The sequence below is a fragment of the Ascaphus truei genome, chromosome 2, assembly GCF_040206685.1.
Source record: "Ascaphus truei isolate aAscTru1 chromosome 2, aAscTru1.hap1, whole genome shotgun sequence".
Lineage (NCBI taxonomy): Eukaryota > Metazoa > Chordata > Amphibia > Anura > Ascaphidae > Ascaphus > Ascaphus truei.
In genome coordinates this window covers 343,751,153-343,777,938 of record NC_134484.1, presented here as the reverse complement: position 1 = coordinate 343,777,938, position 26,786 = coordinate 343,751,153, and positions in this window count along the sequence as shown.

The window sequence follows — 26,786 nt, the reverse complement described above, 5'->3', positions numbered from 1 at the left end:
TTCATCTCTTGAAATAGACTCTACCACATTGCCATTTACATGATGCATATTTCTATCATATTACTGCACTATTAATGACTACTGTCATTGTTAATAAATACAAAAGTAGTTTGGAAACAAGCTTGCTATATACAGTACTGTAAGTCAGCCCAGGGAATTTCCTTAGTGACATATTCCTGTATTGACTGCAATGCTTTCACACACAGGTAACTGAACTGCTAAATGTATCCTATAAAGAATACAGTACATCATAATTGCGTTGAGACTTACTGACATCTCTACAGTACTTCTCACGGTTACTTTACCTTCCTAGTGGTTTTGCCTCAATTTTTTTCTGTTTTGAGACATTGTTTGTGTGTACAATATTTTAGAAATAGAAAACGTCAAGCATACTTTAAAAAAAATGATAAAAAATGCAGTATTTTTAATTACTCATAGTGAGTTGCACAACAAAGTAATACAGTATATGGCATTTGTGTGCTTGACTTTTTATATTTCTAGAATTATTGTTATTCCCCATAGCCGGGGTGATTTGGTCATTAGCACCCACCTATTTTCCCTCATTATTTATGTGATTATATATATACAACTCTAGCTGGGACACTACTACTATCTGCTGTACAATATTTTAGTAATCTCCTTGATTCAAGTCAGATGGCAGTATGACACACACACTGCCGATAAACATGTGACTTCTGCCGAATGTAACACAACCGGCAATTTGACTTCATATACAAGCCGTCAACAATAGTGCAACCTCTTAATCATGAAGATAAATTATATGTAACAACACAAAGCACTTATATTAACCAATTCCTTTCAATCATATGTACCATAGAGCACAATTTTATTTCTATAAAATATGTAAATGAGTTTATAACTTTTGCCAAATAAAATGTATTTGTGACAACATGTATAAATACAGAAAACAATAGCCAATCTAAAATAGATTATAAAAATACATTACATAGACTTTGAATAAATTTTAATATATTAACCCCTTAGTTACCCAAGTGGCCAGCTAGGCAGGACTCTAAGATCTACTATATGGCCAATAATGCCCTACTCTAAGATGTTTAACACTACTTTAACCCCCACAGGGGCCTCTAAACCAAATGGTTAACAGGTCCTTATCCTCAGTCACTAACTTTACATTAAGTATTTGCCCATAAGTACCAGGCTCAGTATGGTGCCTATAAGACTCCAGTTGGCCCCAATTATGCCGTTAAAAAAGATACAATTTATCCCATTCTCAATCTTTGTGGTTTGCAGGAATCCCATGTAGGACTTTTCGGTGTCCAAATTGGCCCTATAATCCAAAGGGTGGTTAAAGACCCAAAATAACAACAATATAAAAAACAAGCCTTCCTCAATGTTGATTGCAGGTAAATGAATGCTCTATTGCTCTGAAGATCAGTCTTCTTTATTCATTTTGTTCTCTTTTATCTGCTATATTCTAGCATTCTTCATTGAAGAATCCAGGGCCTACAACTGGTGCATTTACAGAATTTGGCATCCCCACCCCCTCACATTAAGAAAAATCTATTTAATTGGTTCTTCCAGGCACATGGCCTAGGTAGTAAAACACAGGGGACATCCATGTGTGGGCCATGCAAATTAGGTCAGTATCAGACAGTACGGCTGTAAGCAATCTTTCGCAAAAATGCACGTTCGAGCATTGCAAGGCAGCCCATTTATGAGAATGCTGGGAGGGGCCTTAAGGTAAAATACTCCTTACATATACAGTATATCTGTAAAAATATTGAGCTTTTTTTTAAATAACATTATCCCCAATTTTACAACCCTTATGGAATTAGATCCTATGGCTTATTCATTGCATGGTAAATGAGAGCAAAGTAATCTATGGACAAGTAAATCTAATAAGATTGGATTTTTGGATTTTTATAGAAAAAATTGTGATTAAAGGAAACCATTGCTATACATTGTTAATGGGTATGTAGTGGCAGGAACCAGCTCATAAAATGCCACAAATTGATAAAGGAACCAAAAATGGTGCTTCATGTCTGTCTTTCAAAGCCACATGGGAAAAAAATGATGTGCCACCAAAAATGTTTTTCTTTCCTCTCCTATTTTGAATGTCTATAAGAAAGTGAAGGGCTTAACTCCCTCTGTAAGTATAAGGAGACCACACCCTAGCTGCCTGGTCTGCTATGGTGTTTTAAATAAACTCCTGATTGACCAGGGGTTTAAAAGAAATTACTGCTGCTCCCTGAACAAGCAAGAGAGGTGGGTCACAGGAGGATTGCCTGAGACTGGCTGGGATTCAAACCTAGCATCAAGCTCCCAGCTTCAGGTAGCCAGGGACCCAGGTTTCTTCTTCCGAGAGGGATTTACCTGGGAACAGTTGTGACTAAAAAAAAACATCACAGAGAAGCCTGCATGGAAACAGGATATTAGGACTTCCCAGTGCAGCCCATTTTCTGATGCCTCCCAAAGGGACTACTGGTCACTGTACACAACCTGCGGCTCCAGGAGATCTGAGCCTCCGCTAGCTGGGAGCCTGGGGTAACTATTCTAGCGCAGCGCCTCCACTTACCCAGGATCCCCGTTATGCAAGATTCCCCTGGGCAAGAAACATACCACCACAGTGCGTGCAACCAAGTTTTACTATGCAATCATACCCTATACTCTATATGACATCACACATAACATATTCTTATATTATAATGCTAGTCTTGGCAGCAATACCTAACACCGTTATAACTGCTACAGTCCTTATACTATGGCTCGGCCACACCTCTAGGGAATATTGTCCTGTACAATAGTGGCTCAGCCACGCTCTTATAGAGTATTGTCCTTGTATTGTATTATGTGGTATAGGCTCAGTCCTCTAGCCACTCTCTAGTGTCCCTAAAGAGTTTAGCCTAAGGAGGGATCAGCGCCTGATGACCGGTGATTGTGCACTTGTTGTTACAATGTACCTTCCGGTCACGGCGGTGACCGGTACCTCTTCACAAAGGATCCGATGCCTCCGACCCTTGACCTCCAGATGTCGCGGTGTCCAGCCGTCTGGTCCCAGATGACTGCAACCGGCCGCAACTCTGTGCTTTGTCCCTAACTAATGTATAGTAGGGTGACAATCACTTTCACTACAGGGTGTCCCTGCAGTACAGAAGCCTACTGTGACTCAGGGGATGCTCCTATGGGCCTGAGGGGATAGCTGGCCTATGCAGGCGGGTCACGGAACCCCTGCACTCACACTACCTCCTTCAGCTCTGTCCAGATCTCCTCTGACTAGCGTGGTCTCTCCCCCACGCTTCCCTTTCCTGCTCCTAGCCTTCTGATTGGTTCTTTACATCAGGTGACTGCCCAGGAGCTCATGGGAGTTGTAGTTTCTCCACGGAGCCTCTCTGCCTTAATCTGCACAGACACACAGCTATTGCATCAGCCACTGCCTGTCTCACTCTGCTCTGACACACTGCAACACTGTTGCAGACACTCCACAGGCCTCTCACTGAACAGAGTCAAACACCAACTGAACACACATATGACGTTCCTACCACATCCTTACATTCTCCCCCGCTTGGGCTACACCTACATAACTATACACAGAATGTTATATAACCAAAAATAACTCAACACAGTACATCTTACTTATTGCTCTATATTAAATTGCACAGTTCAGTGAACATTACCACTACCGACTGTACTCTGCAGCGAGCCCACTGCTGAGCCTCATAATGGGGTACCCCAAATTGATCATAAGCCATCCTCATTGGAGGTTGACCAGCTCTTTGGCTTCTGCGAAATTGTTCTTCAGCTATCTCCTCTGGAGAGAAGCAATTCCCATTTGGCATTTCCAACTCTGCCCTTGAGGGGCTTGATAAGTCTACAAAGTCTCTTTGTGGCACAAAGCACGGGCTCTGTGGATCTAGCGGCTGGCTCATTGGAGTCAGCGTCTCTGTCGTTGGACCAAGGGGCTCTTTTCTCGTAGCTCCTTCGGGAGATGCCCCGCGGCCGGAAGACCCCTTTGAGAGGTTCCCTCCATAGGATTCTCAGAGGTGGCATTTATTACAGTCTCTGGGCCAACCTCTGTATTTTCATCTTCTCCATCTATTGAAACAGTGGGCACTTCCAATTCGTTGCCCCCTACTTGAGGTATGGGGAGCAGATGATTCATACCTTTACCCGGCCTTCTGAATCCTTGTTGCGGTACACCGGGAGGCCAGGCATCTGTGATTCTACCTCATACACCCCACTTCTCCACTGATCAGCCAATTTGTGCTTTCCAGGAATGCCTAAATTACGAAGAAGAACAGCATCACCAGGGCGAATCTCTTTATCTCTCACCTTGTGATCATAGCGTCTTTTGTTGCTTGCATTTAACTGCGCCGCCGTCTTTTCCGCCAATTTATCGGCCTGCTGTCGACTGTCTTGTAGTCTTTGTACATATCGGAAATGCGTCCTGTTGGATACCCCATCGGTAGATATCCGCAGTCGCACATCCACGGGCAGTCTAACTTCCCTTCCAAACATCAAGAAGTATGGAGTATACTCGGTAGACTCGTGGCGAGTACAGTTATATGCATGCACCAGTGTCTCCACATGCTTGCTCCACTCCGTCTTCTGAGAGCCTGTTAGTGTTCCCAGCATGTCAAGTAGCGTGCGGTTGAACCGTTCAGGCATAGCATCTCCTTCTGGGTGGTACGGGGTCGTTCGTGACTTAGCTATATTTAGCAACTTCAGCAGTTCTCTAATGAGAGTGCTCTCGAAATCTCGGCCTTGATCCGAATGCAGCCGGTTTGGTAATCCATAATGAATGAAGTATTTTTCCCATAATACTCTAGCCACATTCACCGCTCGTTGATCTTTGGTGGGGAATGCTTGGGCGTATCTTGTGTAGTGGTCCGTAATCACTAGTACATTACCGATGCCCCGGGAGTCTGGCTCGATGCATAAGAAGTCCATGCACACCAAATCCATGGGGCCGGAGCTTTTCAAATGTGCCATGGGGGCAGCCCGAGTGGGGAGAGTCTTCCTCTGAATGCAGCAGGTACACTATCGGCAATGCAATTCCACGGATTCTCTCATCTTTGGCCAGTAGAATCGGTCCCGAAGTAACCCGAATGTTTTGTCGACACCCAGATGGCCATGATCATCGTGTAGGGTCCTGAGGACCATATTCCGCAGAATCTTGGGCAGGAATAGCTGTCGCCGGTCGGGGTGATTATGGTAGGGTATGACCCGATACAGGAGGCAATTGTCCAGTTCGAATTTCCCGAACTCGTTCAACAAGAGTTTCACCAATTCTCTGGGGGCTTGCTTAAGAATAGAGGAGTTTCCTTGCTGCAGGGCTTGGCGAGCTAATTCTACCACTGGGTCTTGAATTTGATGCTTCACTAGCTCGTTCCAGGAGATAATTTTGTCTTCCGTAAGGTTCATTCCCTCCAAACCTCGGTAGGCCCGAGGGATGGCACGGGATTGACACCCTAATGAGTCGGCTACTCTTAGCTCCAAGAATGCGACGTGATCATCGACTACTGCAGCTATGGAGCATAGAGCACGTATACAAGGCCCCGGAATTTCTTCCCACACCTCCTCATCCAGGACAGGCTGGAGCCCCGGTCTTCATGACAAAGCATCGGCCCCTACGTTGGTTGGCCCTGGTTTATACCTGAGGTTGAAACGGTAGTTGGCCAGCGCCGCCAACCACCGATGACCTGTCGCATCTAATTTGGCGGACGTGTTAATGTACGTCATTGGATTATTGTCTGTCCGGACTCCAAACTGTACCCCATACAAGTGATCGTGTAACTTGTCCACTTCTGCCCATTTGAGGGCTAGGAACTCCAGCTTGTGGACAGGATAATTCTGTTCACTGTGGGTCAAGCTTCGACTCGCATACGCCATGGGACGGAGCCCTGTGTCATGTTTCTGGTGCAACACTGCTCCCAGTCCACTAAAACTGGCATCCACGTGTAGCACGTATTCGTGGTCAGGATCGGCATAGGCCAGCACTGGGGCCTGCGTTAGACTGGCTTTCAGTTTCAAGAACGCTTGCTCACAAGCAGGGGTCCATTTCTCTCCAAAAGGCGTTTGCGCCGTGATGTTTTTCCTGCCCGTATCCTCAGGATAGATCTTTAAGAGGTTATTCAGGAGCTTAGCTTTGCTTGAGTAGCCCTCCATGAAGTGCCGGTAGTAGCCACAGAAGGATCGGAGTTTTTGGACATTACTGGGCCTGGGCCAATCCACTACGGTCTCTATATTCCCTGGGTCGGTGAATATCCCTTCACCTGATAAAATGTGGCCCACCAGGGACAGTTTGAGTCCCTCCTTCTGAAGTCGATCCAACACCTTCATTAGCCGCTCCTCCAACATTTTCCCGAACACTATAATGTCATCCAAGTACACTAAGCATTCTTGCGGGTTCATGTCTCCCAGGGTCTGTTCCATTAACCTCTGAAAGGTGGCAGGGGCCCCGCAGATCCCTTGTGGCATGCGGGTGAACTGGTAGAACCCTAGCGGACAGATGAAGGCTGTTCTCTCCTGGTCTTCCAGATCCATGGGCACTTGATAGTATCCCAACCTCAAATCTAGTACACTGAACCATTTACTTTCCGTCAAGGTGTTCAGAAGGTCCTCAATGCGTGGGAGGGTATACTGATCAGGTACCGTACGATTGTTCAGTGTCCTATAGTCTACGCATAGACGTACCGTCCCATTCTTCTTGCGGACCACCATGATGGGAGAGGCGTACGGACTGCGTGTTCCTTGAACGATACCAGCTTTCTCCATTTCGGCTAGTAATCTCCGCACCTCTTCCACGTCTCGGGGAGCTATGCGGCGGGAACGCTCCCGGAACGGGGCGGTGTCGTTCATCCGAATGGTGTGGCGGGCACTGCGACTGCACCCCAAATCCATATCACTCGTGGAGAACACCTCTCGTCGTTCTCCTAGCTTGGTCTGCAGTCTTTTTCTCCAGTCCTCCGTTAGCGGCGAATCTCCGAAGTCAAATGCCAACAGGGGAGTTACTGCATGGGTTGTGGCCGCCGGCCGTTCCTCTACGGCCTTCTTTTCAGGTATCACGGGATAGATTCTACCCAGGGGCTGCTGACGATCAATGCACATGGGGTACGGGGAGATGTTCTGCACATATACCCAGGTTCTATTCGGCATTTTCCCCGGCCATTTCTTCACTGAAGCTAATATTTCGTAGCCAAGCCTCTGATCATCCTGTGTCGTGCTCTCCAATGAGAATAGCTGATCCTCCAGACGTCTCTCTGGATAGTGGCAGGCCGCAATCATCATTCTCCCTTCCCCGGGAGGGATCTGGGTCACGCCCCACTCTTGACTGTACAGCATTCCATGCTCCTCTTCAGTCGCGATTTTACCGCAAGCCTCTTGTAGTGCCGTACACGTAGCGAGAGCCAGCAACGGGGCTTCGCCCGCTTCTTGTAAGTACATGCGGATCACCGATTGCACAATGTCGGTGTTGGTTCCCATGATTATCGGGGCACTGGGTGGTCTTGTGGTTCTGGACACACTAAGGCTTCCACTTCCATGGGGTGGTGCTTACCCGTGTTCAGCTGGGGAATGTCAAGATGTACCTTCACCACTCCATCGATGGGGTAATCTTCGTGACTCAACCCTCTCAACCGTAAAGAGTCAACAGATAACAGCGGCAGCCGGTGTAAGTGTTGATCTTCGAAGGGCCGATACACTATGGCCACCTGAGACCCCGTATCCATCAACGCAGAAGCATACTGTAGATGCCACTACCCGGACGATGGCGGCTGGTCAGATCCGATTACTCGTCTAAGGCTGGGCCACGGCTCCGCCGTCCTAGGGAGTACAAAGCATGGACTTGGCCGGTCGAGACGCCGTTTTCCGTAGGGAGGGGCAGCGCGCCCTAAGATGCCCCATCTTTCCACAAGCATAACACCGGAGTTGACTGAGGTAGGCATCATCTGGGACGGGTGGCGAGTTTCGTCCCGACACAGGGCGCTCCCGGGCAGCTGTCGGCGCCTCCGAGTCCTCCTTGTCGGGTCCCCACTCTCGGACGTCTCGGCTTTAGCTTCTGACCTTTTGGTGTCCTTGTTTCCACTCGACGCCTTCCTCCCTGGGGTTAAGTCGCGCCCCAGCAGCACAGTCTCATGTGCTTGGACCCGGTCCATTAGGTCATTAAACGCCAGGGCTTGTCCGGGTACGAGGCAGCCACTGACACATATGGACACCGGATGCAGTGGCAGGAGCCCCCTCTGTAGCTGGGTAGTGCGCAGTCCATCGGCATCCACCTTCAGCACTACCCCCTTCCTCACCAGAGTCCACAGATCCAGATGCAGACGTCTAAGGAAGTCGGACACCATTTCTCCCTCTTTCTGAGCCAGAGCATGGAACTTGGCCATCAGGGCATAGGCATCCACAGGGACCCCATAACGATACGCTGCCACCGGATGGCATCGGTGAAGGACCATTCAGGAAGTACCTGTTCCGTGTGATCCAGCCACTCTTCAAATCCAACTTCTCCCAGGGGCGTGGGTTTGTCACCTGAAAATGCCTTTAACTTCCAGTATTGGTGGGCCTGTGTGGAGTGGTGGATGGCTTCTGCAAGCACAGGGATAGAGGTATTACCAGCAGGCTACGCGCTGCTGGGGAGTAGGCGTCTAGTCTTGACATACTGATTCTACTTAATGCGGGCCTCATGGCGGAGGGGGTGAAAGAAGTGCCTAGGCCCATTGCAGCCGGCCATCGAGGGTTCAAACTGTTCTCAGGGGTGTGGTCAGAGCTGCTAGTGATGGCACCTAAAAAGCCGGGATATCCCCTCAGTGGTGTGGACGTAGCCAGTGGCTCGGGGGAATCCACTTGCACTATTGGACAGTGTATGCCGGGAGCCTCGGGTAGCAATAGTACTAAGGGCAGGGCTTTGGGGCATATGTCCTGTTCAGTGACATATAGTATTTTGCGCCAAATCTGTTCCCGGTCGTAATAGTGATCTTGCACTCGGGCAGTGTCCATGAGCGGGAGTTTCCTGACATGGTCAGTCATGGTGCCTAGGGAGAGGATGGCGGGAACATGTCCCAGGCCAAAAGCACGTGTCAGGGGAATTTCATGCCGCTGGGACCACTTGCACACCTCAGGCTGTGAGGGCACAAACATGATGGAAAAAAAAAACTTGTTGCACAATTCAGAAAAATATATGGGGCACCCCAGGTCTAAGATCTCAGCAGCGCCTCCAAATGTAGCCTTTTTTCTGATGCCTCCCAAAGGGACTACTGGTCACTGTACACAACCTGCGGCTCCAGGAGATCTGAGCCTCCGCTAGCTGGGAGCCTGGGGTAAAAATTCTAGCGCAGCGCCTCCACTTACCCAGGATCCCCGTTATGCAAGATTCCCCTGGGCAAGGAACATACCACCACAGTGCGTGCAACCAAGTTTACTATGCAATCATACCTTATACTCTATATGACATCACACATAACATATTCTTATATTATAATGCTAGTCTTGGCAGCAATACCTAACACCGTTATAACTGCTACGGTCCTTATAATATAGTGGCTCGGCCACACCTCTAGGGAATATTGTCCTGTACAATAGTGGCTCAGCCACGCTCTTATAGAGTATTGTCCTTGTATTGTATTATGTGGTATACGCTCAGTCCTCTAGCCACTCGCTAGTATCCCTAAAGAGTTTAGCCTAAGGCGGGATCAGCGCCTGATGACCGGTGTTGGTGCACTTGTTGTTACAATGTACCTTCCGGTCACGGCGGTGACCAGTACCTCTTCACAAAGGATCCGATGCCTCCGACCCTTGACCTCCAGATGTCGCGGTGTCCAGTCGTCTGGTCCCAGATGACTGCAACCGGCGGCAACTCTGTGCTTTGTCCCTAACTAATGTATAGTAGGGTGACAATCACTTTCACTACAGGGCGTCCCTGCAGTACAGCAGCCTACTGTGACTCAGGGGATGCTCCTATGGGCCTGAGGGGATAGCTGGCCTATGCAGGCAGGTCACGGGCCCCCTGCACTCACACTACCTCCTTCAACTCCGTCCATATCTCCTCTGACTAGCGTGGTCTCTCCCCCACGCTTCCCTTTCCTGCTCCCGTCATCCTAGCCTTCTGATTGGTTCTTTACATCAGGTGACTGCCCAGGAGCTCATGGGAGTTGTAGTTTCTCCACGGAGCCTCTCTGCCTTAATCTGCACAGACACACAGCTATTGCATCAGCCACTGCCTGTCTCACTCTGCTCTGACATAATGCAACACTGTTGCAGACACTCCACAGGCCTCTCACTGAACAGAGTCAAACACCAACTGAACACACATATGAGGTTCCTACCACATCCTTACACCAGTCTGCAACAAAAGGTTGCCTGGAGACAGCTGCGACCCTTACCCACTACCAAGATAAGAACTTTAAAGACTTTGTTTTGTACTGCACTGTCTATCTAAGTGCCTTCATAAATTGTTTTCCCAGTCCTGGAAATAAAGTCCTTTATGTTGGCAAAAAAACTACTGCGTGGACTCCTAACTGACTTCACATACAAAGCCAACCCATCACAATGTCTTATACGCTTCTCTACTAATCAGTCACTCAATGGACCAACACTTTTCCAACACTTTTTTTAAAGATTGAGAAACACAACAAAGAGGGCTGTAAAATTACACTTAAAGAAGAAACCTGTGAGGTTGTGAAAGTTCTGTACTCTAGAAATTAATCTCTGAAGAATTGCGATGGTTCCTTAAAGGTATCACAATCTGCAACAAAGGACCAAGATTGCTACTAGAATTTGGAACTTCTCTTGGCTGTGGCATTCAAGAGGCAAAAAATATGTTCAGCAATGCACTGATTGTCAAATTTCTGGGTTTCTATCTCGGTCAGGTCATTTAATTCAGATATTGTACGTTTCTAAAAATTCAAAAAGTCAAGCGCTTTGTACTCAATGACAGCAGTGAAATCCTTCTTCCTTACAATTCTGTGCTGCTTCTCCTTCTTCCACAATCACTCGAGTCAACTTACGAACACCAAAAATCAAAAAGAGAGTGCAACAGAGAACATAGGTATATGCATCTGAAACATTATTTTGCATACTCAATATTAAAAACTCACGTTATCAGTCTTTGTTGCATAGCGTCCAATGGATAAATGAGAAATTGTAGGGTTCTCTCCACCTCCACGACTGTGTGAACATGGTCTCTGCAAAGCCAAACCATGTCCTTATGGTATCCCAGAATAAGTGTGTACCACATGATGACCTCAAGACATTGTGACGTTAAGAGGTCTGGTACTTGTCTTTCTAATGTTGAATCTTCCTAAAAAAGATGTGTCATATGTTTAACCTGTGTTCTCGATTATACTCTCTCTTATTTTTACCTTTCCAAAATGAATGGGCTTGCTCTCGATCAGTCTCCAATTATGTTGCAATGTTATTTAATCTTTTAACTATTTAGAGAAAATTGACACCAGCCTCTATGTTCATGTAAAGAAGTATGCGTTGGAAAAAGAAGCCAGAATGGAAATGCTTTATTGTCCCAGGTATTCTGACGTTTCGGCTGTGCAGTACAGCCTTTTACAAGGTGAAGACTAGCAGTAATGACCAGCGTATGCAAACATTTACATTGCCCACTACGAGGAAGAATAAATGTACAAATCTGAGTATTTAAAATATATTTTGAGTTAAAAAAACACAAATGACATATGCTGCTCACAAGTTGTGTGAAAAAAAAAGTATTGGGTTATGGATTCGTCCACAAATGCCAAGTTTGGCATCGGGTGCATACTATGAGCTATATATGATAAATATATCAAAAAAATTTGATATATATATTTTGAGTTACTATCGCTATATAGATGACCTTTTCATAGTGTGGACAGGGACAGAGGTTCAACTTACATCCTTCCTTGACTACTTACGTGATCTTCTTTCACCATTCAGCTATCGAATGTCTGGATTAAGGGGCAATTATCGTTTCTTGATGTCATGATTACCCAAGACTGTGGTGAGTTACACACTGACCTCTTTAGGAAACCAATGGATAGAAATGCAATCTTGAGGGCAGATAGTTACCACCCACCTTCCTTTATTAGTGCCCTACCGTACTCCCAAAAGGTTAGGGTGACAAGAATTACTTGTAGAAAGGAGAAATAAGACCCAGCCATCAGAGATCTCTCTTCTAGATTTTCGGCCAGGGATTATCCTGCTACTATTCTTGAATATTCCCTAAATAAGGAGGAGGACACTAATAGGGAGGGGAAGAAGAAAGAGGACAGACTAATTTTTACCACCACATACAACCAAGACGGTGGCTTCATCAAAGCGACAATAATGAAACACTGGAATTTACCTAGCGGATGCACTTATTCACACTGACAATACGTGTCATTATAAAACATCTCATGTTCTGGAGGGTGGACAGCCGGGCAATTTTAGATGTCTGAATTGCTCCGTTTGTAATAGCTTGATCACAGGGGATACATTTACACACCCACATAGTGGTAAATAAATCAAAAGCAGAATTACCTGCAGATCTAAATGTATTGTGCATATTATTAAATGCCCCTGTGGACTGCTGTAGGTAGGGAAGACTACCAGAATGTTAAAGATGAGATTTTTAGAACACGAGTGTCATTTGCAATGGTACGGACCCTATGGTTCTCGTTCAACACTGTGTGGAACACAGACATAACATTGAATCCCTTAGGATTATGGGTATTGAACATGTGGTACCGAGACAAGGCATTCCGACAGACATTTTTATTGAGACGGGAGGCATACTGGATTCATTTATTGAATACAAGCAATGGAGGCGGTTTAAAGGAAAAGCTTATCTTGAAATGTTTTCTTGACAGGAGAGAACCTTTTCTCCCACCAGACAGACGGACACCTTCTGACCCCTCCGAGACTTATACTTATCAAGCCCATTGAAGACTATGGGTCTCCAGGACATCACCCCACTCATATGGATTTAATTACTTTTTACCAACTATATGACAAATACAGCTGTCATAGTTTTGTATTGTTTTCAACATTAACTTTATATATGCTGACTTTGTCACCCGGGGGTTTGGTACTCTTTGGTGTTAAATTTCCTTAGATGTGTGTTTTCAAGTCATGGGTATGCTTTACACTTTTAGGGCATTTGTCAAGGCTCCTGCTTCACCCAGCTCTGGTTACAGGGTTGCCACGGCAACACACAGACACTCTGTGTTTGTTTTGTTGTCCTTGCAGCTTGCCCTGTGTCCGCCCCTTCTGACGACTGACGTCATCCTTGAGCGATGCACGGACGTTCTTACGTAATCGAATGGCATCGGCATCAAGGGAGGAGGACGTCTGGAGCAAGGTGGGAAAAGTGAGTCAGTGGGGGGTATACATATGTATAGTTTGGTCATCACTGCTAGTCCTCACCTTGTAAAAGGCTGTACTGCACAACCGAAACATCGGAATACCTGGGACAATAAAGCATTTTGCTTAAGTCCGTGTGCTGGCTTCTTCTTCCAACGCTGACTGCTACTGGGATCTTAGAAGCACTCCGATTGCCACACACCGGCATTTAAGTACCCCACCTACCTCCTGTACTGTGTGCATGCATCATCCCTACATGTAAAGAAGTAACCAGTTTAATAATGTACACAATAACACAAAATCAATATTGAGCTACTGTGCAGAACGCTTACTGCCTGTCTGGTAAATTAGATGAGGTACAAGAAGAATACAGTATTCGTATTTGTTCTAGCAGAGAAGGCAACAATATAGTTATTATTTTATCTTAATTTTCCTCTGGCTATTAATACAGAGTTTTAAGATACAGTATACTGTAGGAGAATGCAGGTTTATGTAATGGTGTTTCCCCCACCCAATCGCAGATAGGATCCATTACAGGGTGTGTGGTGCATATACCTGTGGCAACAGGAGGGCTGAGTCATCCGCCAATGGTAGTGGGGACACAGGAACAGGCTTTTGTGGTTCATACCCCACATATTTACTTAGCAGTGCAGCGCCTCCATCTGCCGTGGACTCCAGAAACTGAAGGTGATCTCCCACGGTAGAACTTATTACCTCTCCCCCCCAGTTAGGTCACGCACCAGGCAGGAGGTATATTGCAAAACAGGAACAGGTTTATTACTATACTCTGCAGTAACAATTACACAGCAGTCTTCTACCGGATACAGCCTGTCAGTATTCAGTGGATGATGGTCCCTGGACCGCCACTACAGGCCAAGGGCACCCGCAGCCATCCTAGCTCTTCCCCAGCTCCCTAGCAGAGGCAGAGGTATGGTCCACACTCACTCTTCCCCGGAGGGAAAAGCACATGGGAAGGCCCCAATCTCAGGCTCCCAGTTGTGTGACCTGCCTTCCTCAGAGGGAAGGAACAACACTAACTTTTGGGCGGACCTGCCCTTAAGTACAGCCTGAAGGCGGGTACCCCATTGTCCCAGCTACAACAGGATGTACCACCCTCTGCTGTCACTCAAGTGCAGTACCAAAGGTGAGGAGGAAAACCCTATACCAACTACTGGCAACCTGATAGTACCAGGGTTTACTGCCAGCCCATTGAGCAGAATAGTAGTCAGTGGGTACCCGGCTACGTGTAAAAAAACCGAAATAAATGCAAAAATAGAGAGAAAGAAACCCACACTATTAAGGAACAACATTTTACAGTAAATTGTGTTGGTAGGAGATAAACAAGATAGTATAATTGTGTGTACTGTTAGTGGATTAGAGTTTGTGAGTATGTTTGACTTGAACGTTATTTATTCATTTAGTGGTTTTCAAACTGAGATCATTATGTGAAAATATCAAGACATTAAGATAACGAGTTAGGCAGGCACTTATTTAATGATTGTTCCACAGTAATACAGAAATTTATAGAATGTACTCATATTTAATTCCTTGAGTTCACCATAACATTGAAGTATCATATTAAGTGGCACCCTGATGGACTTATGATGTCCCCCCTTTTGTAGGAGAGATTGCATCCTCAACTCTCAATGATCTAAAGACCCAAAAGCCAGAAGGAACGCACCTTCTGGCACATAAAGGTTTAAAGGTGTAGTGCCTACTTAAACTTAAAGGAATCAGTTGCAGTGACATGTTTTTTTTAAGTAAGTTTATAAGCATAGTAAGCCTAGACAGCTTATTTTCCTCAAGCCCTCTTTTTGTGTTATATCTTTATGTGCTAAACAGACATTTTCACAGACAGAACCCCCTCTCTCCTTGCTGTTTATCTTTATTGGCCTCTAGTAGACCATGTGACAGAGGCTTGGGGAATAACAGATATGACATCATTGAAAGCCTGTCACATGGTACTAGAACCAATCAGAGTAGGGATAGACTTCCCACGCTCTGATTGGCTACCGTACCATGTGAGGCCGGCCATGTTTCTTTTAATGACGTCATCTTAAAGGCAATTGAAGCAAAGCCATTCTGATTGGCTGTGATTTCATTGCCTTTAAGTGACGTCATCATTTTTATTTTTATCGGCCAAAACACATGGTTTTCACTGCCCAATCAGGGCCGTGGAAACCATGATGAAAATGTGACATCATAGGCCTTTAAAAGCCTATGTCGTCTCATTTTGAAGCCAGACGCCGAGGAGGAAGGACCTCCGGTGAAGAAAGAAGACCAGGGCGTGGAAGCAGACGGGAAGAAGACCCCGGAAGATAGAAGAAACAAGAATACAGATGAAGATGGATTAGAAGTAGAAGACCCCTGGATTGTCGTGTTTTATTATTTTAATGTTTATTATTTTCTGGTTTAGTATTCTATGGGTTCTTGTTCTTGGATTGGTTCGTGAGTAAGCTGGTCAATGGGAGTCGGTGAGTGGGTCAAGTAAGTGAACCTAAGAAATGTATTTAATGTAAGTGTTTTTTTTGTTGCTTTTTACATGTGTTGTTTTTTTTATTGTACATCATTTCTTGCCACTGTATGTATGTATGTATGTCTAGAGAGATATATACATACAGGGTAAGAAATGATAGTGTTTTAAAAGCTTGCTTTGCACTATTTTAAATGATTGTGGCTATGCTGCTATGCATAGATGTGTGTTCAATGTATTTTATAATTAGATAGATGTAATTTTGGGGCTTCTATGCTGTACTTTAGGTAATGGTGAGGCTTGCTTTTGTATATTGTACTTTTTGGTGTCCTATTTTGTATGATGGTAACTTGTTCTCTTTAACGGTTGCTATAGTTAATTGTGTAATTGGTATGGATGCTATTTTAATTGTTTTGGGATGTAATTCATGTATGCTAATTGATTGATGGTGACTTTATTAGATTACATTGTATACTACTTTTGATGTAATGCTATTTTATTTGAAATATTGTATTGTTAACATTGATTTGCAGCGTCAACATGTAGCTTACATTTTATGCAGCATGTATACAATGTAAATGCAATGTTTTAAGTGGCATTTGAGGCTTTGAGGCTTTGGATTGGCATTTGATGCTTTAGATTGGATGATTACATTTGATTTGTTTAGGAAATCGCATTGTATTTCATTGAGGATGTTATGGATAAGTGGTATTTTTATTGGAGCATGTTTTTGTTAACCCTGACACATTTATTTGTACTGGTATATTGGTTCATCATGTGTTTATATATATATGTATATATATGTGTATATATACAGCTAAACCCCGTTATAACGCGCCTCGCTATACCGCGATTCGGTTATAACGCGGTTTTCCCATGGCTCCCGTTTTAAAAACACACTGCACACACTGCACACACTGCACACACTGCACACACTCACTGCACACACACTGCTCATTGCTCACACTGCACACACACTGCACACTGCACACACTGACACACTGCACACACACTGCACACTGCTCACACTGCACACACTGACACACTACACACACACTGCACACACACTGCACACACACTGCACACACACTGCACACTGCACACACACTGCTCATTGCACACACTGACACACTGCACACACACTGCACACACACTGCACACTACACACACACTGCTCATTGCTCACACTGCACACACACTGATCACACTGACACACACTGCACACTGCACACACACTGCTCATTGCTCACACTGCACCCACCTCACACTGCACACACACTGCTCACACTGCACACACACTGACACACTGCTCATTGCTCACACTGCACACACACTGCTCACACTGCACACACACTGCTCACACTGACACACACTGCTCATTGCTCACACTGCACACACTGACACACTGCACACACACTGCTCACACTGACACACACTGCACACTGCACACTGCACACACACTGCTCATTGCTCACACTGCACACACTGACACACTGCTCATTGCTCACACTGCACACACACTGCTCACACTGACACACACTGCTCATTGCTCACACTGCACACACTGACACACTGCTCACACTGCACACACACTGACACACACTGCACACTGCACACACACTGCTCATTGTTCACACTGCACACACTGACACACTGCTCATTGCTCACACTGCACACACACTGCTCACACTGACACACACTGCTCATTGCTCACACTGCACACACTGACACACTGCTCACACTGCACACACACTGACACACACTGCACACTGCACACACACTGCTCATTGCTCACACTGCACACACTGACACACTGCTCATTGCTCACACTGCACACACACTGCTCACACTGACACACACTGCTCACACTGCACACACACTGACACACACTGACACACTGCTCACACACTGACACACACTGCTCATTGCTCACACTGCACACACTGACACACTGCTCATTGCTCACACTGCACACACTGACACACTGCTCATTGCACACTGCACACACACTGCTCACACTGACACACACACACACACACACACACACACACACACTACACTTATACATAAATCAGCCTTACCTTACCTTGGGGATGATTTTTGAGGCATGTGGCTGCAGGGTGGGGGTGGTGCTGCGGTGGAGGGGGATGATGGCTGCTGCGGGGGCCCCCGATGCTGCGGGGGCTGGTGGGATGGCCCGGTGCAGCGCGGGGGGGTATGGGGGGGGGGGAGGGCAGGACGACCCTGCGCTACGGCAGGGCCAGGGGGCCCTGTATTGCGGCGCGAGGGCCCTGTGCTGCGGCGGGGGGAGCCGGACCGGAGGGGAATCCCCCCTCCCATCTCCTGTCACGCGGTGGCAGGGGGAGCCGGACCGGAGGGGAATCCCCCCTCCCATCTCCTGTCACGCGGTGGCAGGGGGAGCCGGACCGGAGGGGAATCCCCCCTCCCATCTCCTGTCACGCGGTGGCAGGGGGAGCCGGAACCGGAGGGGAATCCCCCCTCCCATCTCCTGTCACGCGGTGGCAGGGGGAGCCGGACCGGAGGGGAATCCCCCCTCCCATCTCCTGTCACGCGGTGGCAGGGGGAGCCGGACCGGAGGGGAATCCCCCCTCCCATCTCCTGTCACGCGGTGGCAGGGGGAGCCGGAACCGGAGGGGAATCCCCCTTCCCATCTCCTGTCACGCGGTGGCAGGGGGAAGCCGGGACCGCGGGTAAAAACACTGATGCGGCGGCCATTTTTTTTTTTAAATTAGCGCGACCCCGTTAGTAACGCGGTGGTCTCGGGGTGGACCCCGAGGACCGCGTTATAATGGGGTTTAGCTGTATATATATATATATTGTTTCTTTTATTTTTATTTAATTTTTTCATGATGAAGCCACTGTACAAAGGAATGTGTGAAGGGTGGGAATGTGGCCAGGATGGCTTAACCCCTTAATTACCTTTGCGGTTAGTACCCGAGAAGGTGATTAAGGGGTTCATTGATATGTGAATGTCATTGCAATGTATTGGCTATGTATTATTTTGGCAACGGACCACAAGGATGATGCTGGCGACGAGGCCTTCTTATTGATGAGGTCAGTAGAATTTTCTTTATTTTACTATGCTAGTTAATGTGTTAAATAATGGCCAAATAATGTATTATCCCTCTCTGGATAATAGTTATTTGGCACATTATTATACTGTATGTGGTGGGGTGGGGGGAGGGGGTATTGGCCCCAAGGGTATATGGGTAGGCCTCCCTTGTGGGTAGTGGGTGAGGGTGGCTAGGCCTCACGGGGTGGGGGGTTAGTGGGGGAGGGTATGTATGCCTCCCGAGTGGTGGGTGAGGGTGGGTTAACCCCTTAATGACTGTAGCGCTAAGGTGATTAAGGGGTTAGGGGACATTACATTGGATGTTTTTATTCTTGTTTCTGTTTTGCAGAAGCGGATGGGGCATTAGCAGGATGAAGATGAGGATGGCCTTCATCGTGGCAGCCGGACATGGGTGAGTGCTATATGTATTTAATGTATTTATTGTTGTTTATATATTTTAAATGGACAACTGCACTATTATCCATTTGCGGATAATAGTATTGTTGCCCATTACTGTATTGTATGTTGTGTATTGCTATGTTTATTGGGGGCAATTGTCCCCAATAAACATGCTATTCTGCGTTAACCCCTTCATTGCCTTAGTGGCTATCCGCTATGGTAATGAAGCAGCATTAATGTATTTTAATAATATTGTGCGGGAGCAGGGGGTCCCCTGAGCTGAACCGCATTGATTTGTGGCTCAGAGACCCCCTGCTTCCCGAGTTACAGGCCCCGGTTTGGGGCATCGGTTACAGTGTCGACGCCATATTTATTGCGGGCACGTAGCGTATGGGACGCTATAAACATGGCGGCGACACTGCCCACCCGATCACACATACCGGGGCCTGTAACTCTGGAAGCAGGGGGTCCCTGGTCCACAAAGCAATGCGGATCAGCTCAGGGGACCCCCTGCTCACTGTACAGTATTATTAAAAAAATATTCATGCTGCTTCGCTACCATAGCAGATAGCCGCAAAGGTAAGGAATGAATGTTTATTGATATGTGTGTTTTATTCATAGTGTAGATGTGCAGAGGGTCTCCGGAGCTGAACCGCTTTGGTTTTAGGTCCGGGGACCCCCTGCTTCCCGAGATACAGGCCCCTGTAGGGGGTGCCGGTATCCCTCTGCTTTGTTTACATTCCGCGGTCACGTGATCGGGACCTTTAAATGCAGAGGGATATCGGCACCTCATAAAGGGGCCTGTATCTCGGGACGCAGGGGGTCCCCGGACCTGAAACCAATGCGGTTCAGCTCCGAAGACCCCCTGCACATGTACACTATGAATAAAAATGGTTTATAAAATAATTTTTTATATGCCAAACTTTGCGCAGAGAGAGCGGCGGATCTCTCTCTGCTGCAGACAGATCTCGGCAGGGGATGGCTTCTCAGCAGCTTCTCCCCAGGCAGCCGTCTCGCCATCGGCTACTAGCCATTTTATCAAATGGTGGTGGCGCATTCATTCGCCAGGGATTCGGCCCTTACAGCATACAGCGAGTTTAACACACCAAAAACATGGCTAATTGTAAAACTGGCTAATGCATGTTTTATGTGTATCCTTTTTTTATATGATTGTAGGGGGTATATATACTCCTGTTTTTGTCTTTGGCACTATGCCTTTTTCACTTGAGAAAGACCTACTAAGGTCGAAAAGGTCGTTGTGTATGGCGCAATAAAATTGAACTTTTAAAATCCGTGGAGCGCTGGATCTTTCCATTTATTCAAGACTGAATGATTGTTACAGGTATCCCTTGAACCAACAACACCGGTAATACTATTATGTATATGATTCATGGTGTGCAGCATATTTATAATTTTGAACTATAGCTCTCGGTTTCTATTGTGCTAGCACCTTATTACAGACCTTTGGGTCTACTTATTTTCAGATACTTTTTCATATAGCACTAAATTTGTATCTTATTTGTGTATATCTTATTCTTAGTTGATATTCTCTATGCATTTGAGTTGACCCGTGTTAGGCTGGTTCAAGAGGTAAGGCCTTTTATTTACATGGAAGAATTGGGCAATTTGTCTTTTGGTTTAACCCGTAAAGCAGAGGTTAAAACCTTTAATGAAGAAGAAATCAGAAACATTCTATTTAAATCCACCCCAGAAGAGGCATTTGGTCCTGATAGGCCAGTGGATTATATCAATGATTTAGAAAGACTGAAAAAGAAAGAGATAGAATACTTCTCACACGGCAGCACATTAAGCGAATATTATAAACAGAGGCTAATCCCCAGAGGTTTTAGGATCCGCAACAGGCCCACCATTGGAATAGATAACCCAGAATTTTGTGAGAATTGGTGCAAAATCTTAGATCCTCTCTGGATCTAATTGTCTTAGTGATAGAAGAAGTGGGAAAACAACTTTCCACCACTAGGCATGAGATTCTAAAAGTAGAGGTTACTATTGAGCATACACACCAAAACGATCTGACTGTAAAGTCGCTAGATGAATTGAAAATCAAATTACAGAAATTTAAGGAAGATCTCATTTTTTTCAAAAAACAAAAGTTCAAAAAATTTGTGGGGGACTATAAGGACAATACTGTATACAAGTGGACTAAGGCCGAAAGGCGTTCCACATTCCAGAAAGGGAAAGGCCCACGACAACCTAAAGGAGGGGAGAATACCAGTGACTGTGAGGTCAGCTCTGAGGGAATACAAGTACAGACACCAAGGCCTTCTCATCCATCAGCATCTTTTTTAGGACGGACCAAGGCTGCAGACAAGATAGACAAAGAAGGAAAAAAACACGGAGGGGCAGAAGGAAACCAGCGGACACCTCCGCTATTAAGACCTCGACAATGAGTAATATGGATAACATGGTTATCAATCTCTCTGACTATCCCCTCTCTTTAGCTGAATTGGAAATTTTGTCCAAAGGGCCCTCCTTTGTGCCTACTACTCTCCCTAACAGATTTGGTCTTGAGGTGGAGTTGTATAAATTAGAAAGGAAACTTAACCTAAAATCCTTTTTCTCCACCAGGTTACCGAGTGAACAAAACAAAGAAAATAACCCCTCCAAAAAGCGCTAACCTACACTAAAACAAATTAATATGTGCTAACGATAATGTGCTAAACAATATGTGTCGTTGTGAACATCAAGGTGAGAACAAAATCTATAACATAAGCAGCTTGGTGACAATATGACAGGCTATTCCAAACCTGGTAACAAAAGTGCACAAACAAATATAAAGTCCCCAGCGCTATAAGTCCAAGATACCGTGACCTTAAAGGAAGTCTCTGATCTATCAAGATGGTAGTTGGGCTTGATAAAGATGTTTCAGATGGGACGGTGTCTTTGATGTAGATGATTACACCTTCTGAAATATAGATGACAGACACACCTGATTGCGCAGCGTATTTCTACAATCAGATCCCTATCTAAGATATACAGAATCTTACTCACATGAGTTATGTCTGTAAGTTCATTGGAGAGAATCTGTGGTGGCTCCCCTTCTCCTCTGTTCCTCTCACGAACCCCCGTGTGGAGACAGCTTACTGGGATCAATCACAGTCCTCAATGACGTCAGGGATAGTTCCGTTGCGACACCCCCACCGACGTGAGATAAGATGGGCACAATATGGTGTAGTATGCAATTACTTTATTGGGCTAAAACAATTAAACAATGCTTAAAATACACTCACATGGTGCAATGTGGATGATACTCCGCGCTAATGCCGTCCGCAGCTTGCAAATCCTTCCAACACAGCGGGGAGGTATACTGCACACGGACACGCTGTCGACTCGGCGTGTGACGTCAGTGATACAGGAAACCCTCCTCGTGTCAGGACTACCCTCCTCGTGTCAGGATACCAATGAAAAACGTTTTTCACAGATTCTGCCCAAGCAACATCCCACAACAAGCCACCTTAACAAATCCTGCTATAGTTCAGGTCATTGGTATCCTGACACGAGGAGGGTAGTCCTGACACGAGGAGGGTTTCCTGTATCACTGACGTCACACGCCGAGTCGACAGCGTGTCCGTGTGCAGTATACCTCCCCGCTGTGTTGGAAGGATTTGCAAGCTGCGGACGGCATTAGCGCGGAGTATCATCCACATTGCACCATGTGAGTGTATTTTAAGCATTGTTTAATTGTTTTAGCCCAATAAAGTAATTGCATACTACACCATATTGTGCCCATCTTATCTCACGTCGGTGGGGGTGTCGCAACGGAACTATCCCTGACGTCATTGAGGACTGTGATTGATCCCAGTAAGCTGTCTCCACACGGGGGTTCGTGAGAGGAACAGAGGAGAAGGGGAGCCACCACAGATTCTCTCCAATGAACTTACAGACATAACTCATGTGAGTAAGATTCTGTATATCTTAGATAGGGATCTGATTGTAGAAATACGCTGCGCAATCAGGTGTGTCTGTCATCTATATTTCAGAAGGTGTAATCATCTACATCAAAGACACCGTCCCATCTGAAACATCTTTATCAAGCCCAACTACCATCTTGATAGATCAGAGACTTCCTTTAAGGTCACGGTATCTTAGGTTACCGAGTGAACAACAGGAGCAGCAACAACCACAGGTACCAACTAAACGACAAGGGGTATGTAAATTAAATTCTACCTTTACACCACCCACTAAGAGTCCAGCAGTACAGGTTTTTATGAATCTTATAAAAACTGATGTTAATACTTATTTTTAAAAAAAGCATCGCACACAACATAACCTGTCTCTGGACCAAAAAGAATGTCTTAAGAAAATAGTGGACAATTCTAACATTATTTTGAAGAGAGCAGACAAAGGTAGGGCGTTGGTTTTACAGAACGTTACCCAATATAAGCAAGAAGCTATGAGACAACTATCAGATGAAACATGTTATATAACATTACCTAATGATCCTACTAATGTATATAAAAACGAAATAGAAAATATTCTTTCATTAGGATTAGGTAAATCATGGTTAACGGAATCAGAAAAGGCATTTCTGGCAATGGAGAACCCAAGGAGGTCAGTCTTATATCTATTACCGAAGGTACATAAGAGCTTGCACCAACACCCGGGTAGACCGATTATATCAGCCACACATTCTATAAATCAGCCATTGGCGATATATGTCGATACCTTTCTACAACCATTGGTAGTTAAAAATCAGTCATATATTAAAGATACATTTGATTTTTTAGAGAAGATAAGGTCAGTACAGACACACGATAAAGAATTGTTGTTTGTAACAATGGATGTGACGAGTCTATACACTATTATTCCCCATGAAGATGGCCTTAATGTAATTAAAAAAAACGCTTGACACTGCACACACCACAAGTCCACCAGTAGACTTCATCATGCTACTTCTGCATTTCATATTGCATAAAAATTATTTTCGCTTTGAAACCAAATTTTATTTGCAAACAACTGGGACGGCAATGGGGAGTAATGTAGCACCATCTTATGCTAATCTCTACATGGCGGATTTTGAAGAGACAAACATCATTAACACTACATACTGCACCGACACACTTTATTCGAGCAAATACCCAGTATGTACCTGGCAGATACCTGGAATGCGCCGCTCCTCACCTCTGACAAGCCCCGTTGTGTTTGCCTTCCCAGCCTGGGTTCATGCCTGGCTGACGGGCGGCTGATCTGTTAAATGATAATGATTAGGATTTAATAGGCTGCAATGCTTCGCGTGTCTACCAGATGGCATAAATTCATGAATTGTAATGCAGTATATATATATATACTGTGCAGTATTGCAGCCAGCGGGAATAAAATGCTTCAATCCCTGCTTGGAAAATACCTCAATGCACTCGGGCAGAAAACAGTCACAAACCTCAATACACCCGGGTATACCCGAATTCGTGGGACTAGCCGAGCTCGAATAAAGTGTGTCGCCAGTGTATTATACTAAAATGTTATACTATGGATGCTACATAGATGACTTGTTCTTTATTTGGGAGGGGACAGAGCTCGAGTTAGTACAGTTTTTTGCCTACTTGGATTTATTACCCACACCAGTGAAGTTTACCAAAAATTGGAATAAGACAGAAATATATTTTCTGGATGTGTTTCTACGTTATGATGGACATACCATACACACGGACTTATATAGAAAACCTACTGATAGAAACTCCACTCTACATGGCACTAGTTTTCATCCCGACTCCCTAAAACAAATGCTCCCCTTCTCGCAAAAAATTAGAGCGAGCAGGCTCGTTGATTGACCCAAACAATTGGAAAACACATTACTTGATATTAAAGAAAGATTTATATCAAGGGGGTATAAACAAGAAACTGTAACACAGGCCTTGGAAAGAGAGCATTTACCTGTTACATCTAGAGACAAGCCAGATAGTATGACTTTTGTTAGCAAATTTACAACAGCTAGCAAATTTGTTAAACAGGCCATTAAGAGACATTGGAAGGTGTTGCAGACTGACATTGCTTTAAGTCCCATTTGTGATTCATATCCAAGATTTGCTTACCAAAGAGGAGACAATTTTAAAGATATCTTAATCAAAGCAGACAGAAGTGAGCATTATGCTATACCCCATTTTTTGAGTGAGCAACGGCCAGAATGTTTTAGGTGTTGTAATTGCTTAATTTGCAATAGCTTGACTGTAGGCCGTGAATTTGTCCATCCAAGGAGTGGCAAAAAATACAAAATACGGAATAGAATCACCTGTACTACCACTCATGTTGTGTACATAATCAAATGTCCATGTGGACTGATGTACGTTGGCAAAACTGACAGGATGCTCAAAACAAGGTACATTGAGCACAAGAGTAGGATTAAAAACAAGTCAGATGATAGCATATTAATTAGCCACTGTATTGAGCATAAACATGCTATCTCATCATTAAGAATAATGGGCATTGAACACATCAGGACAGCAAATGCAGGTCAGGATAGAGACACTTTATTACTGCAACGTGAAACATTCTGGACATTTACATTAGACACAGTACATCCTAGAGGGTTAAATGATTATATCTCATTTGGGTGTTTTTTGTCTAAAAGGTGACTTATCGAATAATGTGGTGGTTGTTGCTGCCGGTTGATGAATATATATATATATATATAACTATATATATTTGCTCAATGATTCCATTTTTAGATTTTAACACACATGGGAGCAATCATAAGAAAAATAACACAATAATGACACAAACTTTTTTTATTTCTATCAAGGCTGATTTTTAAAGTGCTCATCATCATTTTTGAGTAAAGAATTGGATGATCCCCACTTGCTATGGAGAGGATGGAGCTGGATTGAAAAAGATGCTGAATAGTCCTGTAATGATACCAGGATGAGATGGAGGGTCGTAATCTCACGTCACTTCGGCAGAAGTACCTAAACCGGAAGAGGATTGATGTCGCTGGAACGCAGTAATGGATGCGTGGAACGCACGCTGGCGCGTGACGTCATGGATCAATAATAAAGAACCGGATGAGGAATTACGCCGCTGGAATGCAAGAAGAGACGCGTGGAACGCATGACCGCGCAACCGCGCATGCGCGTTGCATACTTCCTGAATCAGCAACTTTAATGGAGATTCACGACAGCAGTGGGGATATCAGCACAAAGAAAAGAAAGATGGTGCAGCCAATTGGGAGCCTTAAGATAAGACTTTTTCATGTGTTTAACATTAAGTGTTTATGCTATATGATTGCTAATGGTTCAGGTGTTTTATGGTTATCACTTTGTTATATGATTGTAGGGGGTATATATACTCCTGTTTTTGTCTTTGGCACTATGCCTTTTTCACTTGAGAAAGACCTACAGGTACTAAGGTCGAAACGGTTGTTGTGTATAGCGCAATAAAATTGAACTTTTAAAATCCGTGGAGCGCTGGATCTTTCCATTTATTCAAGACTGGATGATTGTTACAGGTATCCCTTGAACCAGCAGCACCGGTAATACTATTATGTATATGATTCATGGTGTGCAGCATATTTATAATTTTATA